Source organism: Carcharodon carcharias, chromosome 11 (assembly GCF_017639515.1).
Source record: "Carcharodon carcharias isolate sCarCar2 chromosome 11, sCarCar2.pri, whole genome shotgun sequence".
In the NCBI taxonomy this organism is placed as follows: domain Eukaryota; kingdom Metazoa; phylum Chordata; class Chondrichthyes; order Lamniformes; family Lamnidae; genus Carcharodon; species Carcharodon carcharias.
Window position 1 is genome coordinate 53,266,909 of NC_054477.1, and position 11,008 is coordinate 53,277,916.

Consider the following 11,008-nt stretch of genomic DNA (forward strand, 5'->3'; position numbering starts at 1 on the left):
AGCTGCAAGTATGAAGTATAAAATACTAGATATGCACAGCAGGCCTACCAGAATCTAACAGGGGAGAAGACAGACACTAATAAAGGAGGGATTAATAATGGAGAATCACAGTCATTAACAGTGCACATCAAAAAATTATGGGTGAGTTGACCTCAATTTTCCACCATGTGCAGGAAACAAATGAGATTCTCTGCTGCTTCTAGGCTGAATTTTGACCCCCGTTTTGTGGGGGGGGGGGGGGGGGGGGGGGGGGTTGTGTGGGAGCAGGGAGGGAGTGAGCGCGAACCCTATTGGCGACCCTCGATTGGGTTTTACGTGGGTGGGCCAATTAAGGCCCACCCAGCATGACGCTCACCCAGAAGCACTGAGCGCTCCCTGTGCAGGGTTTGGGGGGGTGGGATTCCCTGAGTCTGGAGTGCACAATCTCATGCATGTGCGTGAAAAGAGAGCAGAAATCTCCCTGAGGCACCTGCCTCAGGGAGATTTGTTTAAGTTTAAAAAATTTCTAAATAAAATATTTGAAAACTGTTAAAACATGTCCCCTCGTGTGACAGCGTCACAGGAGCTGGGACATATCAGTGATTTAGAAAAAAATTTTTTAATTGAATTTTTAAACCCTCTATGAAACCTCATCCTGCCCGTGGATGAGGTTCCATGAAAAATGTGAAAGCCGCCTAGGATCTTCATCTGCCTGCTACCTTAAGTTTGGATGGGCAGCTCATTTTAACTGATTAAATTAGCTTCTATCAAGCCTTAATAGGCCTTTGACAGTTCAGCAGGTGTGCAGCCGAGTCCACCAAACTGAAAATCTAAATGATGCGCAGTGATGTCAGGACGCCCACCCCTGCTCACCGACTGGAGAATTCAGCCCTATGCTTTTTTTTAACCAGTTGGAGATTTAGGAATATGTTTACCTCCAGTGTTTTCGTTTTTTTTTGGTCAGTTAGCTTGCATCCTACACAGCTAATTGTGAAAGGATCATGTAAACTTTCTCACAATCTTTTGTTTATTCAACTTCAGTGCAGGTCAGATATCTCTTCAGTGATGGTTACATATATGGATAAAACATACTTCTGTTCTGTCTCTTCCTTTAGATCTAAAAGAAAAAAAATACAGTCAGCACATAACAGCTATTTATTTTTCAATTTCTCCCTTTCTCCTGCAGGTCATTTTTGATGCTGTCACAGAAACCAAGCTCCCTTCAATACCTAGTTAAATATCTATAATAATATATATTGGCAAGTTCTGTCGAAGGGTCATGAGGACTCGAAACGTCAACTCTTTTCTTCTCCACTGATGCTGCCAGACCTGCTGAGTTTTTCCGGGTAATTCTGTTTTTGTTCTAGTTAAATAGCTACTTTTCACATGCAGTGGCCAACAGCAAGAGCCAACAGCTTAGTGGCCACAGATCGCATCACTGCCTGTTCTGTCCTTACCTGATAACACTGTATCATCTGCTGAAAACGTGAATGGCTTACTTACTGCTTCTGTACTTCCTGTGGGCAGCTGTGTTCACAGGAACTGCAGGTTAGGGGATCAGAGATCATTTTGTAGCCTGATCTGCAGTCCACATTTCCTTTGTACAGTTTCTTTGATAGGTGTGTGGGATGAACCCTTATATTCTGTGTCTAATGAAAATATTTAGCAGTGGGCATCTTAGCTGTTTTATTTCTTTCCCTGCCTAGGGGAAGTGAAACCAACTGCACTCCCAATTCTGCTCCATACCCAATAGCACCTGCTACCTCCAGAGGTGCACCAAGTAGTTCTGCAAGAGGCAGGAAAGTGTGTCAGTGAATCTAATGTAATCTGTTCGGCCGGTGTGGCTATGAGGTTTGCTGCAGTGCTAAGTGTTTGAGGGTGAGATGAAGTTTATGAATGTTAGGTATGAGTGCTGATTGATAGAGATTATTAGTGGGTGAGCAATAATGATGTGATGTATTGAGCAGGGGCTTAGGTTAGTAGTGCAGTTGGGGAAGATAGGGCATTTGAAAATGCATTCACCAGTCTTGACCACTCATGTGAGTTCATTGAACTTTTTATGGCACTACAGCCAGGTCATAAGGTCAGGACTTGACTCCTGTTATTGACCACCATGGCTAACTGGTCCCACAGCCTTCTAAGACTTTGTCTGAAAGGCCTCCTGGTTCCTGGTGCATCGATGACATCTCTCCTCCTCTGCACCTCCTTGACCAAGAACTACAGTGTAGCATTGGAAAACCTTAGAGGCTCTTCTCTACCATGTTGTGCCAATATTGTGTATTTCCTAATCTACAATTCATTTTTGAATGGCTTCCATCACCTAATCCAGCCACAATGCACTTCCCCTTTCAGAGGCGCACTAAGACAGATTAGTTTCAACTGGTGCTAGACTCACAATTTTGGGCCCCTTGCTGAGATGTGCAGCCACTCAACAGTGCAGTCAGCGCTGGCTACACACTGCAATCATGTACATCAGCACATATTTCAATTTGATAGAAACCATCTGATTTTCATAGTGGGCAGGAAATCCGCAATGGGAGCTTTTATACCATGCAGCGATTTGAAAATATTTTCTGGGGGAGCACTTTTTTTTTACACAAATATTAAAACTGTTGCTAACATGGCACTAAAATACTTCACAAATGCTTTCATAGAATTTTCAGCTTGTTGCTTCTCTTATCTCCTTCATGTTTTTCCTGCTGTCTATAATTTGTAGCATGTGGTATAATCAACACTTTTCTCATTTTAACATGTTCCCTTCCTGTGTCCTTGTTTTATAAGTTCAAATGGAATCATTATGACAATGTCATGGTATGCAAGCCCTTTGAACAGAAACGATTAAGCAGTTTTTCCAACACTCCACCTCTGCTGTTCAAAATCAGTACTGCAGAACTACAGCATACCACACAACAAACATGGCCAAAATGCCCTTACTGAAATATAAGAAATATTTGCTGCCTCATCATTTTTAACAACTGTTCCACTGTTGTCATGAATTTTTGTCCGGCAACAAGAAATTCCTATGTTAAAAAATAATTTGCTCAGCAATATTCAGTGTTCTTGTTCCTATTGACAAGGAAAACAAAGCAAACACTCTAATAGTCAGATTATTTGAAGAACAAGTCAAAACTCCAGTTTCCAATTTTTTGATAAAACAAGATTTTAGTTATAAAGTGATATTTCATAAATTCTGTGTTTCACAGCTAATGAAGTAGTTATGAACAGTATTAACTGTTGTAAAGTAGAAAATGGCAGCAGTGAATTTCACACAGCAAGATCCCACATACAACAATGAGGTAGGTCACAGAATTGTTACAGTGCAAAAGGAGGCTATTCAGCCCATCATATTGGCACTGGCTATTTGAATGAGCTATTCACTTAGTGCCATTATCCTGCCTTCTTCCCATAACCCTGGGCATTCTTTCTCTTCAGATAACAGTCTAATTCCATTTTCAATGCTTCTACTAAACCTGCCTCCACCACACTCTCAGGCAGTGCATTCCAGACCTTAACCACTTGCTGCGTGGAAATGTTTTTCCTCATGTCGCTTTTGTTTCTTTTACAAATTACTTTAAATTTGTGCTCTCTGTGTCTTGATCCTTTCATAAGTGGGAGCAGTTTCTCCTTATCTACTCTGTCCAGACCCCTCATGATTGTCAATACCTCTATCAAATCTCCTTTTAGCCTTCTTTTTGCCAAAGAAAACTGTCCTAACTTCTCTGATCTATCTTCACAACTAAAGTTCCTCATCCCTAGAACTGTTCTCCTGAATCTTTGCTGCACTCTCTCCAATGCCTTTGCATCCTTACTAAAGTGTCCAGAACTGGATGCAATATTCCAGCTGAGGCCAAACTCATGTTCAACATAACCTCCTCGCTCTTGTACTCTAAGCCCCTATTAATAAAGCCCAGGATACTCTACACTTTATTAACCGTGCTCCTGACCTGATGACTCATGCATATCTATACCCAGGTCCCCCTGCTCCTCTCCCACCTTTAGAATTATGTCCTTCTGAAACTGTACCCAATTTGCCCCATAGTTCACAATAGGAATATAAATACAAATGATGCAGTTGAGGGTGGTAATGACACCAGGTGAACCTTCTTGTTCTTGTATTAGTTCCACTGGATCGTTTACATCTATTTGAAAGAATTGGCAGGATCTTGGTTTACAGCTTTCACAGTGTACTCACCACTCCTCAGTGAAGCACTGGTACGATAGTTTAGATTATGGGCTGATGGGCAGAATTTTTCCGACTGGGGAGCTTTCACATTCCTGCTGATCAGTGCTTCCCCCCATGCAATAATTGGCTGGAGACGAGATTTCCAGCCCCTCTCTCGGCACAAGTCCCACCTCAGATTGGGCCAGTAGCTCTATCATACTAGCAGCATTATTGGGAGTGGTTGCCAGTGGCAAGATGCAAGTAAGTACTGGCCGGGGGGTTGTTTGGCAGGAGGCCCTGGGCAGTTCAGGGAGGGTGGTGTATGGGGTGTGTGGTTGGTGGATGTGGGAGTGAGGGGTGTGGTGGGGTGGGGGTTTATGATTTGAAGGGCAGGAATGGAGGGAGCACCCAGGGGCCCCAGACTTTGTTGGGATGAGGGTGCTTGATCTTCAAAGTGGCCAATAATGAAGATGTTCCCCACAACACCTGGGCAGGGTAACTTGCTGTGCTCCCCTCAACCCCCACCCCCACCACCAATATCCTTGGAGCCCTTGGGCTGGCCTGGGTGGGAAGGAGCCCTTATTGACTATTAATTGGACTCAAGGGCCTCAATTGGGGCGTGGGCGGGCAAACCGCTCTAGGCCTCACCCATCCCCGTGAAATTGTGGACAGGTCAGGGGTGGGTGGGAGGGTGGCGGGAAGTCCACCCAGGGAATTTTACAGCCCCTTTCACCTGCAAACTCACCAGCAGGTGCCTGTAAAATTCTACCCCATGTTTCTGGAGTGAGGCTTGAATCCACAACCTTCTGATTCAGAGGCAAGAGAACTACTATGGAGTGACTTTGGGGCAAGTTTAATGTTTATTTGCATTTTTTATGATAAACAGTAATTGTGATGAGTAAGTACTATTAGTATTGGTATAGCTCAACTTCAGGAGAGCTGGTTCCTTCAAAGATTGAACTTGAAATTCCCTGCCACAATTTAACAGTTAGTGCAATGGTTTTCTATTGATAACTCCTCATTCTGTTCCATGCTGTTGCTACAATTGTTGATTTCTCCATGCTCCCAGAGGAACAAAAAAGCCCCACAAAATTATAATAAGCATTAAATTATGGAATAATCAGTAAATGCAAAGGCTAGTATTAGGAATACATGGTGAATATTTCAACTACTTACGTATTTATTGCACTTTGCCTAAAATGAACTGGTGCCTTCAGCTTCCATTACCTTTTGTGCTTCATATTTTTCCTAATGTAACAAAACAATGCCATTCTGTTATATATTGCTCTTCATCTGTGCACAGACAGATATGTACAATGTAAACAGAAATGCTAACAAAATTACTTTGGAACTGAGAAACTTATTTATTTTGGGAATTATGCTTGCTCCTGATTAGTATGTGTTTGATTTGAAATAAAAACACAGTGCTGGAAAAACTCAGCAGGTCTGGCAGCATCTGTGGAGAGAGAAACAGGGTTAATATTTTGAGTCCATAATGACTCTTCTTTGGTACTTGGTTTCGAATTCAGCTCTTAATTCGGTGGGCCTTCCCGAAAAGTGGTGGTACAGGCCTCTCACCTAGGCAAGACCACCATTGCCTCCATTAAATATCGCCCGTGGAGTGCACATCGTGCTCTATGTGGGAACTCCAGGATTCTTCCAGTATCCTGGCCAACCATATGTGCAGAAAGTGTCACCAGCTACAGCAGCTCCAACTTCAGGTTTCAGAGCTTGAGCGGAGGCTGACATCACTACAGTGCATCTGTGAAACTGCGGGCTTCATAGGTAGCATGTTTATAGATGTGGTCACCCCACAGCTTTTAAGGGTATGCAAGCAGGGAGAGAGAATGGGTGATCAGGCAATCGAGGAGTGGAGAGGTACTGCAGGAGTACTCTGAGTGCTTCTCGCTCTCCAACAAGTATTCAGTTCTGAATACTGGTGAGAGTAGTAGTTCATCTGGGGATCGTAGTCAGAGCCAAGTCCATGACACCATGGCTGGCTCAGCTGTAAAGGGGACCAGGAGGAAGATTGAAAAGCAATAGTGATAGGCGATTTGAAAGTTGTGAGAAAAGACAGGTGCTTCTACATATGCAGGCATGAATCCAGGATGGCATGCTGCCTCCCTGATGACAGGGCCAAGGATGTCATTGAGCAGCTGTAGAGCATTCTGAGAGGGTGAACAGCCAGTGGTTGTGGTCAACATTGATACTAACCACATAGGTAGAAAGAGGGATGAGGTCCTGCAGGCAGAGTTTAGGGAGCTAGGAAGGAAGCTGGCAAACAGGACTTCAAAGGTCATCGTCTCCAGATTATTCCCAGTGCTACGTACGAGTATAGAAATAGGAGGATCGAGTAGATGAATGTGTAACTGGAGAGATGGTTCAGAGGAAGGGCTTTAGATTCTTGGGCCATTGGGACCAGGTCTGGGGGAGATATCTGTACAGGTAGGTCGGGTTGCATCTGAACAGAGCAGAGAGCAATTTCCTTGTGGGATCATTTGCTAGTGCTTTAGGGGAGTGTTTAGATTAACTTGGCAGAGGTGTGGGAACCAGCAGCTAATATTAGAGAGGAGCACCAAATTGGGAGAATTTGGGAGAGATGGATAGCACTACAGGAGGTATTAGGTGAGGTCACAGTAAGATGGAATATAATAAAGTCTAAATTAGGATTTCTGTGCATATATGTGAATGCGCAGAAGGGAATGAATAAGGTTGGTAAGCCTTGGGCGCAGATAGCCACGTGGAAATATAATGTGGCAATCACAGAGATTCGGCTTCAAGAAGTCAGGACTGGATACTAAATATTCCTGGATACAAGGTGTTCATGAAAGATAAGGAAGAAAAGAAATGAGGAGGTGTGCAATATTGATTAAGGAGAACACTGCAGTGCTTGGGAGAGAGGATGTCCCAGAGAGGTCAAGGACAGAATCTATTTAATTAGAGTTAACTAACAAAAGAGATACCATGATATTGCTTTGCGTAGTCTATAGGCTGCCAACTAGTGGGAAAGATATAGTTGAACAAATTTCCAGGGAAATTATAGCGAAGTGCAAGACTTATAGATTAGTTATAATGGAGGGGGGGGCTTTAATTATCCTAATATTACCTATTGTAAAGAGCAGAGAGGGGAAGAGTTAATTAAGAGTGTGTTCAGAAGAATTTTCTACATCAGTATGTTTCCAGTCCAATGAAAAAGGAGACATTTCCGGAACTGATTCTTGGGAATGAAGTGGGCCAAGTGGATCAAGTGTTAGTAGGGGAACGTTTAGGGAACAATGACCATTTCATCACTTTAGGTTGGCTATAGAGAAAGGAGACATTTCTGGACCTGGAGCAATCCAGAGTAAGAATAATTATTTTGGGGATGGCAAACTTCAATGGGGTGAGAACAGATCTGGCTTGGGTAAATTGGAATCAAAAATTGGCAAGAAAAATTGTAAGCGTACAATGGACTACCCTAAAAAAGGACATAGTCCTGGTAGAGTCAAGGTATAATCCCATGAGGGAGAAAAGTCGGGCAAACAAATCCAGAGCTCTCTGGATGGTGATAGAAACAGAAAGTAAGATGAAGCAGAAAAATTATACATATGACAGATGTCAGGTGGATAAATACAACCGAGAATCAGGCTTAATATAGAAGGATCAGAAAGGAATAGAAAAAACAAATAAGAGAAGCAAAGAGAGTGTATGAGAAGAGACTGGCAGCTGACATAAATGGGAATCCAAAAGCTTGCCATAAGCATATAAATAGTAAAAGGAGTAAAAGGGGCAGATTAGGATCCTGAAAGGTGATTTTCACATAGAGGCAGAGGGCATTTTTGAGATGCTAAATTAATACTTTGCATCTGTATTTACCAAGGAAGAAGATGCTGCCAAAGTCATAGTGAGAGGAAGTAGTTGAAATATTTGATGGGTTAAAAATTGATAAAGAGGAGATATTAGATAGGCTTGCTGTACGTAAAGTTGATAAGTCAACAGGACCAGGTGAGATGATTCCAAGGGTACTAAGGGAAATAAGGAAGGAAATTATGGAGGCACTGGCCATAATTTTCCAATCCTCTTTGGACACAGGGGTGATGCCAGAGGACTGGAAAATTGCAAATGTTTCATCCTTGTTCAAAAATGGAAACAAAGACAAGCTCAACAACTACACACCGGAGCCTTGGTGGTAAGGAAGCTTTTAGAAATGATAATTAGGGACAAAATTATCAGTTACTTGGGTAAATACAAGTTAATTAAGGAAAACCAGCATGGATTTGTTAAGGGCAAATCATGTTTAACTAAGGGCAGGATCTTCTGGTCGGTGAGTGGGGGCGGGACCCGCTCGCCGACTCATAAAATGACGCAGGATGACATCGGGTGGAACTTCCGATGCCACCCCATGTCATTTCCATTTTCAGGTCGGCGGGGGCGCAGCCGAGTCAGCTGCATGCCCGATGACTTGTCAATGGCCTATTGAGGCCATTGAGAAACTAATTAAAATCATTAATCGACCTGCCCATCCAACCTTAAGGTTGGCGGGCAGGCCGGGAGCCCTGGCGGGCTTCAGAAAAAACATGAAACCTCATCCATGGGCGGGATGAGGTTTCATGAAGGTATTTAAATTTTTAATAAAGGTTTCAGTTAAAGTTGTGGACATGTCCCAACTCATGTGACAGTGTCACATGAGGGGACATGCCAAGGAAATATTTCTATCATTTTTATTGCAAATTTTAATTCGGAGCCTATCTGAGGCAGCACTTAGCCTCAGGAGATCAGTGCGTTCTTTCGTGTGCATGCGCGAAAGAGCACACTCCCGACTGAGGGAATCCCCCCCCCCCCACCGACCTGCACAGGGAGCGCATAGCACTTCCTGGCAGATGTCACGCAGGGCGGGCCTTAATTGGCCCGCCCACGTAAAATGGCAGCACGCCCCCAATCAGGAGCGCCAATCGGAGGCGCGCCCACCCATGCCCGCTCCCGTACTCCCCCCGCCCCCCCCCCCCCCAACCACCCACCCCCACAGGGGGAAAATTTTTCCCTAACTTGCTGGAGCTTTTTGATGAGGTTATTGATGCAGTGCATATGGACATCCAAAAGACATTGATAAAGTGCCGTACAACGGACTAGTGAACAAAGTTGGAGCTCATGGAATAAAAGGGACAGCAGCAGCATGGATAAGAAACTAGCTGAGTGACAGGAAACAGAGTAGTCATGTATGATTGTTTTTCAGACTGGAGGGCAGTTTTTAGTGGGGTTTTCTTGGGGTTGATGTTAGGATCTCTGCTCTTCTTGATATATATTAATGCCCTAGGCTTGTGTACAGGGCACAATTTCAGAATTTGTGGATGACACAAAATTTGGAAATATTGTGAACTGTGAGGAGGATAGCGTAGAACTTCAAAAGGGCTGACAGGTTGGTAGAATGAATGGAGAAATAGCATATGAAATTTAATGCAGAGAAGTGTGAAGTGATTTATTTTGGTAGGAAGAACATGGAGAGACAATAAATGAACACAAGAACACAAGAAGTAGGAGCAGGAGTAGACCATATGGCCTTCGAGCCTGCTCGGTCATTCAATACGGTTATGGCTGATCTTGGACTTCAACTTTACTTCCCTGTCCCTTCCCCATATCTGTGGGAGACCAAAAATCTGTCTATCCCAGCTTTAAATGTATTCAATAATGGCGCATTCACAATCTTTTGGGGCAGTAAATTCCAAAGATTCACAACCCTTTGAGTGAAGTAATTTCCCCTCATCTCAGTCCTAAGGGTATGATTCTAAACCTGGTGCAGGAACAGATGGACCTGGGGGTATATGTGCACAAATCATTGAAGTTGGCAGGGCAGATTGAAAGCACGGTTAAAAATACATACAAGATCCTGGGTTTCATAATTAGGGTCATAGAGTACAAAAGCAAGGAAGTTATGGTAAACCTGTATAAAGCACTTGATCAGCCTCAGCTGGAGTATTACATCCAGTTCTGGGCACCACACTTTAGGAAGGATATGAAGTCATTAGAGAGGGTGCAGAAAAGATTCATGAGAATGGTTCCAAAGATGAGGAACTTCAGTTACATAGCTAGATTGGAGAAGCTGGGGCTGTTCTCCTTGGCAAAGAGAAGGCGGAGAGGTATTCAAAATCATGAAGGGTCTGGTTAGAGCAGTTAGGGAAAAAATGTTCCTGTTGGTGAAAGGGTCAAGAACCAGAGGGCACAAATTTAAGGTAATTGGCAAAAAAAAATCAACGACAACGTAAGGAAAAACCTTATTTGTACAGTGAGTGGTTAGTATAGGGCTACATGAAAAGGTAGGGGGAGTGGCATTTGGAGAATGGCAGAGATCTGGCACAGACAGGATGGGTAGACTGGCCTCTATGATTCTATAATTATATATTTTTATATTTTACAACAAGCAGGGTGACCAACCATATGGAATTTCAGAGATTTAGATCTTTTTTATGATATACTACCTCAGCATGCACATTTTGTTTAGTATATTAGACATGGAACATTTCCTATATTTAACCATGCAAAATTAATGCTATCAAGTCTATGGCCATTTTCACTTTTAACTCAAAAAGTATTTTAGATTGACATAATGCCATTAAAGACTTACCCTATCTATTGCCAGTTGTATTTGCCAAGGAACATCCGGTATCAAAGCTGACAGCAAATATTTCAATATAAACACTATATGCTGAAAGAAATAAAATACACTCTCTTACATATTTTACTACACACCATTTGTTCAAATGCGTAAGCTACCGCAGTAGAAGTTGTATTGCATTAGTACTAATATATTTGCAGTAAAATATATAGTAGATCATCAAAATTTTATGTAATTATTATACGGTACAAGTAGAGTTCATATTAATATAATGGGAA

General features: G+C 42.8%; 1 long non-coding RNA gene across 1 annotated transcript; it reads right to left on the reverse strand.

Annotated features, from left to right (window-relative positions):
* Positions 1-956: 956 nt before the first annotated feature.
* LOC121283952 lies at positions 957-10,798 on the reverse strand. The gene is made up of 3 exons (XR_005944405.1): positions 10,740-10,798; positions 5,318-5,389; positions 957-1,096 (listed from the first exon to the last, which is right to left on the reverse strand). It is a non-coding gene; the product is annotated as an uncharacterized LOC121283952 (long non-coding RNA).
* Between the last annotated feature and the right edge of the window lie 210 nt (positions 10,799-11,008).